The 15299-nt window shown below is 53.9% G+C and overlaps 1 long non-coding RNA gene across 1 annotated transcript in view; it reads right to left on the reverse strand.

The window, feature by feature from the left end:
* The window catches only part of LOC131493050 (uncharacterized), a 22517-nt gene extending 22192 nt beyond the window's left edge, over positions 1 to 325 (reverse strand). The window contains exon 1 of the long non-coding RNA XR_009252431.1: positions 169 to 325. This is a non-coding gene — a long non-coding RNA (uncharacterized LOC131493050). The remainder of the gene's footprint in view (positions 1 to 168) is intronic.
* Between the last annotated feature and the right edge of the window lie 14974 nt (positions 326 to 15299).

Consider the following 15299-nt stretch of genomic DNA (forward strand, 5'->3'; position numbering starts at 1 on the left):
CTATAAGTCCCGCTGTCTCCTTGGGTGCCTCCTTCTCTCATCACCCACATCCCACCTTCTAGCAGATCCCATGGCCTGCACCTTTCACATAAACCTGGAATCTGACCTCCCAGCCCACCCTATCCAAGCCCCTATTGTCTCTTACTCAGTCCCTGCACCAGCCTATACCTGTTCTTCTGTGCCCGTCTGCCCGACAGTCTATCTTTTTCCCAGAAGCCATAGTGGTGGGCATAAGTCAGGACCTTGCAGTGGCTACCCATCCTTCCCCATGGCAACTTCTGTGACCTCACTCCGCTCTCCCTCAAGCTCCTGCCACTGACCTGCCACTCATCTCTAATCCACCAGGCCTCCCCCAGCCAGGGACTTGGCTCTGATACCCCACCCCCTCACCCCACACCTGGTACCTCAATGATGTCTGTCCTCAGTGAATGCTGCAGCCCTTTGGGCGGGGTTCATGTTTGTTTTGTCACAGCTGTGGCCGGTGCCCAGAGCCAGGCCTGACACAAGGTGGACCCTCAATCCATATGTGTTGAGTGAGTGACGGAGAAGCCTGAACAGGCTGAGTCGGCACAGTGCTGGGCATGAGCTCATGGGCTGCCGGGAGCTGCCCTCTGAGTACTGTACCCCACTCTCTCCTGGCCTGGAGAAGCCCCCAGTGCAGATGAGAAGCACCATCAAAGCAAGAGCTTCTGGGTGAAGTGCCGTTCACAGGCCCAGGGAAAGACATGCCCAGCAGAATCCTTCCCAAAGGATGAGGGGATATTACCTGGGCAGGACATGGGGAAGGCTTTCCAGCCTGACAGAGCAGCAGAGAGCAAGGCTGGGAGGCAAGCAGTGTCTGGGTCTGAAAGGACACCACACAGGACGCACAGTGGCTGGGCTCATGACAGCATGCCAGAAGAGGGCTGGTGGGGGTGGGCCTGGGGTATAGGCGGGGGCTAGGCACAGGGATGCCAGCAAAGATTGCATCAAAGAGCCCCAGCATCTCTTGAAATGCAGTGAAGAATTGTAATGGGGGGGGGGGGGTGACAGCATCATTTCTGTATTTCATGAGTCAAACTGGTAGGTGTGGGATAGACTGGAGGGGAGACCAAAGTCAGGGAGAACAGTGAGGAGGCAGTGCCACAAGCTAGGCAGAAGTGGGAAACTGAGTCAACAAAAGGAAAGCAGGAGTCGGGGAAGATGTGAGCAATGTTCTGGAGAGATCCCAGCTTCCCTACTTACCAGCTGTGAAGACTCAGACATATTCCTTTATTTTTCCCATCCTCAATTTACTCACCTGTAAATTGGGCTAGCAACGACAATCCTCCAAGGGGAGGCTGAAGTTAGGTATGCAGAGCATCTGTCCAGGGCCCGTGCTTCCTGCAAGCTGACCCATTGCCCCAGTCCCTCCTGGTCCCCCAGAAGGAGCCGAGTGCACATGTCATCTCTGAGCCTTCACCTCCCCTCAATGCTCACGTTCTTTGCCTGCCTGCTGAGAGCTCGGTGAGAGCAGAGCTTTGATGGGCAATGAGACCTTTCTGGAGGAACACCCTGTGTTCAGCTGAAACTCGTCCTTAGTATGCAAGGGCGCTGGATCCATTAGCTTTGAGTGCACCGTCATATTGCTGGAGCGATTGTTCCTCAAATAGAATTACTTTCTACAATTATCCTCAGGCCCCGGGATATGGGCGAGAGGTGCCAGGAGGCCAGAGCCGAATCAAATCAGGGGCCTGGCTCTTCGGAATGAGTCTGGCACTGTGGTCCATGTGGCACATATGTAAGTGGGGACCATTGGACTGTGCCATCCCAGTCACTCCCCCAGCCCCAAACCGAGGAAACTGGAGCCCTGGCCGACAGAGGTGGGGCAGGCAAGGGCAAGGACACTGCTGAGTAAGGGAGGAAATGGCAGGCAGGCATGAGAAACACCAGAAAGAAGGACTCTGTTTAAGACAGTCCACTTTCTGTGGGGTACCTGGGTGGCTCAGTTGGTTAAGCGTCCATCTCTTTTTTATTTTTTTTAAGCAAAGTGGTTTTTTTTTTTTTCCTAATGTATGTTTATTTTTAGAGAGAGAGAGAGAGAGACAGAGACAGAGCACGAACAGGGGAGGGACAGAGAGAGAGGAGACACAGAATCTGAAGCAGGCTCCAGGCTCTGAGCTGTCAGCACAGACCCCGATGCGGGGCTCGAGCCCACGAACCGTGAGACCATGACCTGAGCTGAAGTCGGACGCTTAACCGACTGAGCCAGCCAGGCGCCAAACATCAAACTCTTGATCTCAGCTCAGGTCTTTTTCTCAGGGTCATGAGTTCAAGTTCCTCATCGGGCTCTGCACTGGGTGTGAAGCCTACTTAAAAAAAAAAGACAAAAGACACAGCCTGCTCTGAGTAGAGCCAAGTCTATGGTGGCCAGGCGGCTGTGTGCCATCCGCCCTCCCTGCCTTCCCTAACCTCCTCGACCGCATCATCCCAAACAGATTCAGCAGCTCAGTGTCAATGACATCAATAAAAGTCACACCCAACGTTGTCCTAAAGACTTAGATGCATCCCTCATTTAATCCTTGGGTCAACCCTGTAAGTGGAGAGAGGGCTCAGGGCGGGGGCTCTGGCTGGGCAGGAGGGAAAGCCCCTGAGGGGTGCTGACGTGGAGGGAAGGAAGCAACCCACGGGGATATGGGATAAAGGGTACCAAACAGAAGGCACAGCTGAGCAAAGACCCAGCAAGTGGACACCTGTGGTGAGGTTGACAAGGGCAGAAGTGGCCGGAGCATCGGTGGGTGCTGAGGCAGGAGAGGAGATGAAATTGGAGGGTGGCAAGGGGCCAGGAGACGGTCATGTAAAGGGGTGAGGAGGGCGGGCTTGGCCTGGCTGCAGGAGCAGCCGCTGGGAAATAAGGCCAGAACTACAGGTCCCAACAGCGCGCTTAAAAAGATTCCGATGCCGTGGAAAGGGGCAGCTCAGGCTGGTTGAGCCAGTGTGATTGGCAGCTGAGGTGATTAAGGGGCGGAGTCTAGGCGAGAGAGGGGCCAGGTGAGGGAGAGGTCCAGGTGAAAGTGTGTTCTGGTAGTCTGGAGATGGGCGTCCTTAGCTTGGATGTGGGGGGTGAGGGAACGGTGGTGAGGGGACTCACCGGGGTTTTCAGTTCAGGCAGGGAGACCTGGGGTGGATCCTGGTTCACTTCTGGCCCCCTGGGTACCAGATGCTGTAGGCGTCAAGGGGACACAGTGTGGAAGTAGCTGGCGAGCGAGACCGGAGTTCAGGAGAGGCGGGGTCCAGAAGAGGCGGGGCCAGGAAGAGGAGGGTCCCAGGGAGAGAGGCGGGGCCAGGAAGAGAGGCGGGTCCAGAAAGAGGCTGTGCCAGGGAGAGGCGGGGCCCAGGGAGGCGGGGCCCAGGGAGGCGGGGCCAGAGACAGTAGGGGCACGGGGTTTGGGTCTGAGTTGCCAGCCCCTCTGAGCTGAGTGGGGGAAGCTTAGAGATGTGCTTCCCCGCCTCAGTCCGAAGTGTGGCAAAGGACAGGGAGGAGCTGAATGAGACCACAGGAGAGGGACGGATTCGGGGTGCTCTACCTCTGCGAGTGAGGGAGAGGAGGGCGCAGTTTGGTGCTGAAGGAGCTGTCTCCTGGCAGAAGGCCTGTCTGCCCCAAGCTCCAGGTCATCAACTCCATCTGGGCTGGGCTAGGACTGGTGCTTCCTCTACGCAGCTACACACAGCTCTCCCCATCTCACATGCTGCCTTTCCATTCCCTGTCTTGAGTCTGGTCCCCAGCGATCCCCAGGATATTTGTCACCATGCCCCCTCTAAATCCCCACCAGGGCAGGGCCCTGCACCTGCCTGTCAGACAGAAAATCCTGGACTGTATCTCATATGTCTCTGTACCCCCCCCCATAGCACTTAGCAAATAATAGACGCTCTGAATGCTCGATCCATTAAATTAAATAAACCAGGGCATTTTCTTATCTCATTCCTGTTCAGAAGCGGGCTTGCCTTCCCTTGCATCTGGATCCATCATTCAGTGCACTCTAGCCTGTGGGGCTGAGAGTCCCAAGCATGCCAGATTTGGATCGCAGTTAATATCGGTTTTATTGTCCTTCCACACCAGTACCACGCCACATGATCGATTGCCCTCCTGGCTGCTGATAAGGAGCGCTCTCAGCTTGGTCAGACAAGCCCTCAGGCGCCAGGGCTTGAGGACCCTGGCCTCCTGGCCCCCCCGCCCATTTCCCCAGCTCCAGAAAGCTCTGCCTTCTACCAGTCCACCCCCTACCCCGCCCCCTCTGAGATAGCTCTTGGAAGGGAGTGGAGGTGAATGTTCTTGAATATCTGTGGTGGGCAACACAGAGTGGGGACAGAGCAGTTCCTGGCATCTGATCTAGGGACTGGTCTGGGAATGAGGTTGTTCTCCTCACAGTGGAGGATGCTGGGATGGTCACCTCTCGTTGGCTTCCGGAGTGAGAGCTACTTGTTTTCATGTGTGGGGCCCCATACCTGAGCTCACCATCCAGAAACAGCCCACCCTCTGCCCACCAGTCATCCTCTGTGTGAGTGGGGTCACTACCTCAATCGCCCTTGTCAGGGCTGCTCCTTGGAGAGTGTCACCTGGCCTGGAGCTGCCAGAGTAGAGCTCCCTGCCCTGGCAGGGTGGGGAGAGGTGTGGCACAGTGTGAAAATGTGGTATCATCCCCCATTTCGAAGTCTGAGCTGTGACTCAGGGTACAGAGGACCAGTCCTCGGGTTGGAAGCCACAGAACCAGGGCAAAGTCTACAAGTACTGTTGTGTGAGGGCCCATGACTGTACCCTGTTTTACATTCTCTAGTTCACTCCCCCCAAAACCTCACCTTCTCCTGCTTGGACAGAACACGGGCCCCTCTCCTGGTGTTCAAGCCCAGATGTTCAGAAGTTTGTGTTCTGCCCTTTCAGAGTCCCCCCACTTTGCCCAGTGATCCTCAGTGCAGACTTAGAGTCTGAGTGGCAGATGGCCCCTGACCCCTCCCCACCAACATACCCACCAGCAAAGCTGTAGAATAGAACACATCGGGCTAGACATGGGGTCCCTGTAGATCCTTAGAGGGACTGAGAGAAAGATACTTTTATTCCCAGCTTGCAGATGAGGAATTAAGAATCAGAACCTCCTGGTTCCTTTCCATGATGCCTCTCCTTTGCTCCACAAGGGGCTTACCTCTTCCAGGAGAACCTGCCCTCAGGCCAGTCTGCTCTTTCCAGGCCAGCACCCTAGCTCTCTGGGTGTCCCGGCCACTATTCAGCATATTGAGGCCAGGTATCAGTGCCAGCACCCCTTACTTGGCTGTTGCCACCTCTGGGTTGGGGAAGGGGTGTGGGAGGATGCAGCTCAGAGTGAGTTTACCCAAAGCTGCCATTGCCCCTCAACATATCTGCACAACTCAGAGGCAGGGAGGCTCCCCCGGCTTTGCTCCAAGGTAAGCTGCTGCTGTTCTCATCCTCTGCTCCAGGCTGGACAGCCAAGCGCAGACAGCACTGGCCCGCACCGGCATTAGCCACGGCACCTATAGACTCTGGTGGGTCCCACAACGGGGGCACAGACTCTCCAAGCCAAAGAGGATGGCAGCAAAAATGCAAGACGGAATTTCTGAGTTGAAAGACTCCCCTATGCCTACCAAGAGGTCTGGCCTTTTCACCTCTCGGTTCTGTCCCCTGCAGAAGCCCCTCTTTCACTCCCATCCGGCCAGACCCGCTGCTTCTCACTAGAACAATCAGGTCCATTAGTTGTCATAGCAACCAAGACAGGGCAAAGTCATTTTCTAGAAGGGGCCCTGCGCAAATTATGGCTTTACACCAACTTATTGCCAATCTTTTTAATTAAAACATTTTGCTTTCAACTCTACTAATGGCAGAGATCAGTAAACAAGGGAGATTGAATTACTGCTATTGAAGCTCCCACATCTCTTAAATGGCCTAATTACTGGTGGGAACACAGTGAGGCCAGAGTGGGGCAGCAAACAAGCAGGTGCATCTAACCTGCGAGGGTCAGCCTCTGCCAAGGTAACCAAATGCAGCCCAGAGCACTGAAAGGATATACCTGTAAGAAAAATTTTAGAACTCCTGAAGGAGGTAAAGAGATGCTAGAGTTATGGTTACAATTCAGTTTCCAGGACCGATGATGTCAACGTTGCTGACTGCTCAATTTCTGTTTAATTAAATTGCCTGGTCTGACACCTGGAGGCAGAAGCGTGTGTCCCTGTGTCCATGGCATGCGGTGGACTGATAAGGGGACCGCAGATCCCACTGGCCACTTGTTCCAAAGACCCCTCCCACCCCTCCTCCCCATTAATGTCCTCTTAACAAAAGCCCCCAGGGAGCACTTCCCCTCCCAGCAGGCCCCTTCAGGGTGGCTAGAAACTGCTCAGCAGGAAATGCCCTCAGATGAGCCTCTAAATCTAGGGAAAGGAAAACAAAGGCGCCAGAAAAGGGCCTCACCCAGTCAGCAAGGGTCACACAAAGAGACTAGAACCCAGCCCTGTCACCAAGCCTCCTTCTGTGTGTAATGAGCCATGCTAATGACAGTCATCTCCTTCATCTTCTCCAGGGTGTATAATACCCAAGTAGGAACGTTTAGCTTTTTTAAACTGAAATTTCCTGTTCATCACACCTGCTTCAAGTGTGTGTGAGGGTGTGTGTATGTGGGTATCAGTATACATGTAGGTGTGTATGTGAGTGTATGGTGTGCACATGCGCACATATGTATATAAGAGTATAGAGGCATCTGGGTAGCTCAGTCAGTTAAGCATCCGACTCTTAATTTCAGTTGAGGTCATGATCCCAGGGTTGTGGGATCAAGCCCTGGCTTGGGCTTCTCACTGAGTGTGGAGCCTGCTCAAGATTTTCTCTCTTTCCCTCTGCCCCTCCCCGGCTCCATTCATCTCTGCCCCCCCTCTCTTTCAAATAAAATAAGATAAAATAAAAATAAAATAAAATAAATAAAATAACAAAATAGTACATGTGTGAGTGTGAGAATGTGTGTGTGTGTGTGAGGTGTGGGTGTGCAAGTGTAGCACAAACACCACACTGATATTTCTAGGCTCTTTGTTCCTAAGGATTGTTCCTAAGGTCCTATAGGACCAGTTAAGGTCTCTATAACAAAGCAGATCTTGGTTCCTTATGAATGAAACAGATATCACAGATGCACCTAAAACCAGACCATAGAGGAAAGGAAAGGAATAAAAGGTAGATCCAGAAAATCCTAGACCAATATGTGAAAAAAGCTGACACAAGAATAGTAACAGCAGACATACTGATGTGAGGCAGAAAACATTAATGAGCATAAAGGACACTACAGTTAGGTCTACCAATAAGATTCACCGACCACAAACTGTGTGCACTTAATAACACAATCTTGCACATTCAGTATAATTTGCATAAAACTGACACGTTCTCCAGCCCCTTGGAAGCCTTAGGACACTTTTAAAATCAGAAATGTATAGCTCAAGGAGACAAAAAAATGGTAAGCAAAAGGAAAGGAAGTCTCAGGAAAGTTCAAAGAATGATATCATATAGCCTGCACTCTGACCACAATGCAATAAATTGGAAATGAACAATTAAGAAGTACTCTCTAAAAGCATGCTTGGAAATTTATAAATGTACTCCTAAATGACTGAAGTCAAGATGAAACTTCAATCTTTCGGCATTATAGGGCAAGAAAGTACTATATATCAAAACTTGTGGAATGTAGCTAAAGCAGGATTTGGAGGAAAATGTATAGCCTTGAACACATTAATTGACAGCAACAAAATTTAAAAATTTTTAAATTAAACAGGAAGAGTAAGTAAAGAAGTGCTAGGGGCGCCTGGGTGACTCAGTCAGTTGAAGGTCCAACTTAGGCTCAGGTTGTGATCTCGCAGTCTGTGAGTTTGAGCCCCAGGTCGGACTCTGGGATGACAGCTCAGAGCCTGGAGTCTGCTTCGGATTCTGTGTCCACCCCCCTCTCTCTGTTTCTCCCCCGCTCGTGTTATGTCTCTCTCCATCTCAAAAATAACTCAACGTTAAAAAAAAAATTTTTTTAAGTGCCAAAAAGCAAACATTCGTGTAAAATTTAAAACGTAACAAGAACATTAATAAGGCTGAAAGTTATTTCCAGTGTTTTTAGAGACTGACATGATCGATAAGGAAGGAAGGAACCCTGTTCTGAGGACCTGGGTGCCCCCTCCCAAGACTTGGTCTCTGACCCTGGTGGAACTGCCCCTCCCCACCCAGTTCTCAGGCCAGCTGGATGCTTGCTAAGTCCCTCCAGCTCTGTACAATAGTAGCAGTCATTCTGCCTGTCTCTACCCTGACTTCTGCCTTCTTCCCAGGGATATAACATAAGCAGAGGAGAGTTAGGGACGATCAAGTGCCTGGTCAACCACAAAGCTCCATGTAACAGGTGAGATTCTATGTGAAGCGGCATGTTAGAAATTTAATGAGCATGAACACTTGCCCAGCGTCTGCAAGCAGCTACACAGCTTGCTGGATGAGCACTGCCACGTGCTATTCCAGGCTTGGGAAAAGGGGAATGGAACTAGGCTTTGCATTCCTGTCCCCCCAAAATGTGAAGAAGAGCCCCCCGTCCCACTGGGGAGTGTGTTGTGCCACAAGATAAAGGTCTCAGGGTACAGGGTGATGTCCAGCTGTGGCCTCCAGCCCTTCCCAGAGTCTGTTCAAGGGCTCTGACTCCAGGGGTCACAGGAAGAGGAAGTTGCCGCCAGAGGATCTGAATCAGAGAGGGGCTGCCCCCAGGCTCAGGCACTTGCCCTCTTGGGGTCTTCTCAGGAGGAAAGCCAAATTCCCCTGGCCTTTCCTCAAGCTCCCTAATAACAAGAGCTTCCGTGAAATGCCACCCTGCTGCCAGCTCCCCACCAAATACTTTCCCCGGTGAGTGAATTTCCTCCTCAGCCATCCCCGGAAGACACCATCATCATCCCCCTTGCTTCATGGGTCAGGGAGCCAGAGCTCAGAGAGGATAGATAACCTGCCCAGGAGTCCAGCGCGGTAAGGTCGAGTGGGGGCTTGACTAGGGAGGGCACTCAGACTCCCAGTTTCCACCCTCACATGCTGGCCCTATTCTGCCTGGCCCTCCCACCAGATGGAAAGGCAGCCCCTGCCCCCTGGCTCAGCCTCTGCCCCTTGGTAGGGACATGCAGTCACCGGTTACTTCCCTTCAGAGCACCCCCCCTCCCCGGCCCCCACTCTGCTTCTCAGGGACGCAGCCCTGTATCAGTCTCATCCACCAGCAGAAGGGAGAGCTGGCGGCTGTGTTACAGAAAAGCATCCTCTCCCGGCGGAGTTGGAGATAAGGGGCAGTGCATTAACCCCTCATCCAGCCTGCAATCCTCCCTGTGCTCTACGGGCTGGCTCAGGAAGCAGCAACAGCAATAGTCAGGGCCCCCATCAGTCACCCTCCGCGGGGGCTGTCGATGTGGAGGCTGCAGGCAGGGGGGCGGTGAGGGAATCCATCTCCTTCCCCTTGATATATAGGGGAATGGGGACCCCGAGCATCGAGCCGTCGGGAATTTCTCATCTGTTCATGATGTGTCCCCGAAGTGAATGTTAATCAATAGGTCCAATCTGCGACCCCATCCATATTCTCAGCCTGGTAAAAATGGCCTCATTATGCTCACAGGAGGTGTTGTGTTCCCTGTCCTGGATGCCCAGATCTTTGGACTGCTTTGAAACGACCAGAAAACCTCTGCCCAGGAAACATGCATCCCACAGCCCTGAGCTCCCTCTCAGGCAGTTGCTGGCCTCGGCCTGGTCAGTGCCCCCACCGTGCTCTTGCTGGACCCTGGGCACTGACGTGGCTGCTGGTGGCACTGTGGGTGTCCCCGGGGATGGATGAGCCCTGCCAACCGGCACTGCAGGTTGGGGTAGGGGTGTCCTGGCTTCAAATCCTGCTCCAGGGCCTCAGCTAGGCCCCCTGCCTCAGTGTCTGCATGTGTAAATCTATAAAATGAGGTGGAGTCCCAGCTCTCACCACTGCCCTGGGTGAGTCTGCCCCGATCCTGACTTGGTTGTCTCTTCTCTGGACTTCAGAAGGATCTAGGTCTGGCCAGTCTGTCACTTGCTGGCTCTGACAGTCCCAGTCCCCTCCTGGGGTTCCCGGCATGAGGAAGTAGATCATGCAGGTGTCTCTGGGCCCAGGGTGGGCCTGGGAGAAGCCTGTGACCCCTACCACAGGGCAGGGTCCCTCCTCACCTATGCCTCCCTTTGCTCTCTGCCCTCAGAACAATCCCTCTCCCTCCAAGCCCCATACCCATCTTCCCCAAAGCGGCTCTGAGCTGGTGTGGGTGCGGGTGTTGGAGGCTCTCATAGGCGCAGGGCCTCAAAAAGGAAATGTGGGGTGCCTGGGGCTCTGCAGAGGTGGGGGCTGTCTGTGTGGGAAGACTGGAGGAGGCAGGGACTCTCAAGGCTCCTGTGAGTGACTGATGGTCTGCTTGATTAGTCTGGGCTGCACTCAGCTCCAGGGCATGCGCTAGTCAGGAAATCTCAGGGGCCCTTTCAAATGGCTCAGGGTCAGCCCAGGGCAGCTTGGAGGGCGAGGCTGGCACCCCTGCCTGGAGAAGCTGGCCCTCCTCTTCCCACACAGGCCCCTGAGTCCTGGTGGAGGTCCAGCTGCCACTGTAGGCTGCCCAGCTGCTGTGCCTGGGACCTACCCCCTTCCACCCAGGCTGCCTGCCTCACCCCCAGGCACTCAGAGTCCAGCAAGGATGAGGGGACCGAGTCCTCTGTGTTTACCTATTCCTCTCTTTTGCTCGGTCAGGGAGGGGTGCTTAGCCCCAGCCTCCTGGCCTTTCCAGAAACCTGGACAGGGTTTCTGGAAAGTCCTGAGGGAGGCCAATGGGAAGGCCATGGGTTTTGGAAGTCAGAGATGATGGAATGTGAAGACAGAGCCACTGTGAGGCTGTCTCCCTCCACTGTGAATTGGGGGAGCAGGGGATTTGGGACATGACTCTCCTAACCCCAAGGGAAAAGCAGGGGTGTCAGAGACAATGGCATGGTCCACAGTGGACAGGACGTTCCATCCTGATCTGGGTCTACTTGGACCAAGCCAGCCTTGGGCCAGTTGCCAACTTGGAGAGCGGCATATGGCTGGATTTCAGCCTCCACCTGTCCCTTGGCAGGGTGTCCTTGGGTGGTCATCAGTGGAGGCCCTGATTCTTGGCCCTGTCAGGAATGCCAAGATCCCAAGTTGGAAGTTCCTGGTGGGCCACAGCTCTGTCAGTCCAAGAGAGGAAGACAAAAAACTTCCCTTCAAGGCAACTGAACCCTCACACTGGGGAGACCTGGAAGTTGGCATCTCACCATGAAGTCAAACTGATGGTGAACAACCTCACTGAGAGCCTTCTGGTCACCACCAAGGAAGCGCCTGCCCATGAGACAGTCCCCCCTAAACGGGCTAGGAAGTAGCCCTAACCAGGGCTAACTCCTAGTTACAGGAAATATAGGGGACAGAGGAACAAGTCTGATGACATGATGAGGTAGATCCTGGACACAGGTGTTCCATGAAAAGATCAGGCTGGATTCTTCATGGAAAGGGCTGTTCTCAACTCAAAAGACCATGGAGGGGCACCTGGGTGGCTCAGTCGGTTAAGCTTTTGACTTCGGCTCAGGTGATGATCTCGCACTCTGTGAGTTTGAGCCCTGCATCAGGCTCTGTGCTGACAGCTCAGAGCCTGGAGCCTACTTCAGATTCTGTGTCTCCCTCTCTTTCTGTCTCTCCCCCACTCATATCTGTCTCTGTCTCTCTAAAAAATAAATAAGCATTAAAAACATTTTTTTTTTAAAAAAAGACCATAGAGGCATAACCAAATGACAGCATGGTCCCAGATTGATTTGAACTTAAAAAAATTTTTTTTAATGTTTTATTTATTTTTGAGAGATAGATAGAGAGAGAGAGAGAGAGAGAGAGAGAGAGAGAGAGAGAGAGAGAGAGACAGCATGAACAGGGGAGGAGCAGAGAGAGGGAGATACAGAATCCCAAGCAGGCTCCAGGCTCTGAACTGTCAGCACAGAACCCCACACAGGGCTCGAACCCATGATGTGAGATCATGACCTGAGTCAAAGTCAGACACTCAACTGACTGAGCCACCCAGACACCCCAATTTGGACTGTTTAAAAGGCCATAGAATAGATTCTTGGGTTGATTTGGGAAATCTGAATATGGAGTGCAGATTCTGTGATATTTTGGAATGATTCTTAGTTTTCTTAGGTAGCACAATGGAATTATGGTTATATAAGGAAATGTCCTCACTTTTGTGTGATACAGGCTGAAATATTCAGGGGTAAAGTGCCCTGCCCCATCGCCCCCACCCCACCCTTCACCCTTGTAGACATCACTTCACCAAGGAGGCTTTCCCAACTGCCGGGTGGAGCTGGCACGACTTCATTAGGGGGTCTTGTTTTTTCTCACTCGATGACCCCTTTATTCTCCACCAGACTGGCAGGGGCTATGTGTCCAGCTGTGCCCACTAAGGGGGTCGCTGGTGCCTGCTGTCTACCAGACCAGGATCTGATGACCCCGGACCACTAATGGCAGCTTCCAGGCCCACGGGAGAGACTGGGGATGCTGGGAGGGATGGCCAACAGCTGTTATGGGGCCATTCCCTCTCAATGGCTTCTGTCCTTTCCCCAGGCTAATGCGATCCCACTGTCCTCGGCATCACCCATTTCCCACCCTGGTCATATTCTTCCAGATGCTGCTCGTGAGACCAACGGCCAGCCTGAAGCTTCCTAGGTGAGTCCTGGAGCCAGCAAAGCCCTGCTCCTCTGGGCTCTGGACGTGCCCAGGTGTGCTGGCTCCTCCCTTAGTGAGGCGGTGGGTGCTCCAGAGGTGAGAGGTGGGCTCTCTGGGGCTGCTGCCCTGACCCCATAAAACACCTAGTTGTGTCTAAGAGCAGTTCCACGTGGCACAGCACCCTATTCAAGGATATTTTTCATTGGGCACAAATTAAATATGTTCTGAAAAGAACTCAACAGAACTGAATTTGATGATGTCCAGTCCTTCCTACTGGGAAACGTGGCAGCTTTGTGATAAAGGAAGCACAGGCTTCCTGATTCTCCTGGTGAGTCAGAAAGGTGCCCCTGGGCCCTCCTTCCTCAGGGTTGGGGGGAGAGCAGCCCGAAGGGGTCCACTTTAAGGGTTTATTGTGCAGTGGTGAGTTAACTCATAAGAGGTTCCTCTCATTCAAAATCATTCTGATTCAGGTTGGATTGAGTCTGCTCAACAGAAGAACCATATTTGAAGTGGTCAGGATTCCGAGGAGGGGCAGGCACTCGGGTGTAGGTCAGAGACCTGGCCCTGGGGTTCTCTGCAAGGGAGCCCCAGCTTATGCTCACCCCAGGAGACCTCCCTGAGCCTCTGTCTCCCGTTTACAAGTGAGGATAACCAGAACAATGACTCTTTTAGGTTTGGGGGAGGGTTGGCTGAGGTGATCCCTGCACAGCACCTGGCCCAGCCCACCCCAGGTAAGCGAGCACCCCAGGGCTATCGCTGGACCATGGCAAGTTCTCACCTAAAAGGCAAAGGCCAAAGGCCCACCCAGACCTGCAGGTACTGCCAGAAAGAGGGTGTGGGCTGAGCTTCTGGAGCACTGGAGGCTTTAGCCTCACCATCTAGATTTCAGTCAAACAGGCCCTGATGTGGCAGCTTGTGGCCCAGGCCCCGCGGCTGCCCACTCAGCTGCCCCTGGAGGACCCGCCAGGCCCAAGCCACCCAGGGCTACCTCCTCACTTTGGGCACACTAGGGGTCCAGCCCCGACCTTGGGCCTTCAGATAACGCTGTGAAATTGCGACATGGCCGGCTCTGTTCTCTCCTCACACCCTCCCTGTGGCTGGAGTTAGGCCCAAGCAGTGACAGCGGAGTCAAGGAAAGACTGACGCCGTGTCAGTCCAGGCCCCCGACAGAAGGGAAGAGGCCCACTCTGGCGCCAGCCCTCACCTTGGGGTGGGTTCTTTCTCTCTGGAGAAGCACGTTCCTCCCGTGCTGAAGGCTGGGTGGCATGAGGCTTGGCTGACGAGTGCCTGTCATTCCCTGGGGCATCCTGGAAAGGCGAGCAGGTGAGCACCCGAGGAAATGTCAGCCACACACACGCCCACCTTACTCACACTCATGATGACTTTGGGGCCAAGACAGACCCTTTCCAGTTCGCGGGTGAAGAAACTGGGGCTTGCAGAGTCAGGTCTAAGATGTGCGGCGTCACCCCGGGGGTTCACGTGAGACCCTAAGCCCAGTGTTCCTTCTGCTTGGCCTGGCGTGTTCTTGTGAGGGAGCACGGGGCTCTACGAAGTTCAAAGCCTCTACCTGTGCACTGAGCTGCCCGAGATAGGATGCCTGGGTGCCATTTTCTGGCACCAACTGAGTGAGACCCTTGGGGGCCCCGCTGGTCTCTAGGCTGCTCACTTGGATCTAGGCCACAGCCTTGTCTGCCAGCAAAAAGAGTCAGGGCTCCCAAGGAGCCAGCTCTGCCTCGCTCATCTTGGGGTCCTAGAGGGCACAGGGGTGCAGGGAGCGGACCAGTGTGTGAACTGGACTTTTTCGCATCACCTCTGGAATAGGCTTCCACCTCAGGGAAAGACCACTGCCAGGTTCCTACCTACTGCAGGTCCCCCTGGACCCTGATCGTGCCCAGCAACCTCAGCACCCAGGCAGACCCACCCTGGAACACCCTGGGGCCTGTCGGGGACAACTCACCCAAAGTGACATCTCTGGGACTCTCCGTGGCCTTCCCCGAGCAGCCCAACCTTCCCACGGTCCACGATGACAATAAGGATCCAGGTTGCAGAGGAGGGAGATGTGGGCTCATTGCGTACTGGGGCACCCAGGAGGGCTGCCCCGGCCACACCTGTGATGGCCCTGGGAAGGCTAGACCTGCATAGTGACTATGTTGGAGCTGGAGGTGGGGCCGAGAGGGTCCCCAACCAGCCCACCCCCAGCCCACCTCAGAGCACAGGGGACAAGGCCAGGGAATCAGTCTCTTGACCCCGTCACCACTGTCAACTTGCTCAAGACGGCCCTTTGCCCAGGCTTTAGCTTTGCTCTTGGAATGTGTCCAGAGAGAGAAGATTTTTCTTTTCCTGGGGTCCTTCTGGCAGGTAGATGTCAGAGGTGAGAAATCAGAAGCACCGTGGGGACCCCATGCCCACTCTGTGCAGGGGAAGACAGGCTGGCCCCCGTGCCCTCCTACTGGATGCCATTCCAGTAGGCATAGGGCTGCATCAGGCAGAGTCAAGGAGACTTTTCTGCTGTTGTGACTGATGCTCAAGGACGGGCAAATTACAGCCCGTGGGCTTCTTCCACAGACTGGCAGTTTT

This window comes from Neofelis nebulosa, chromosome 13 (genome assembly GCF_028018385.1).
Source record: "Neofelis nebulosa isolate mNeoNeb1 chromosome 13, mNeoNeb1.pri, whole genome shotgun sequence".
Lineage (NCBI taxonomy): Eukaryota > Metazoa > Chordata > Mammalia > Carnivora > Felidae > Neofelis > Neofelis nebulosa.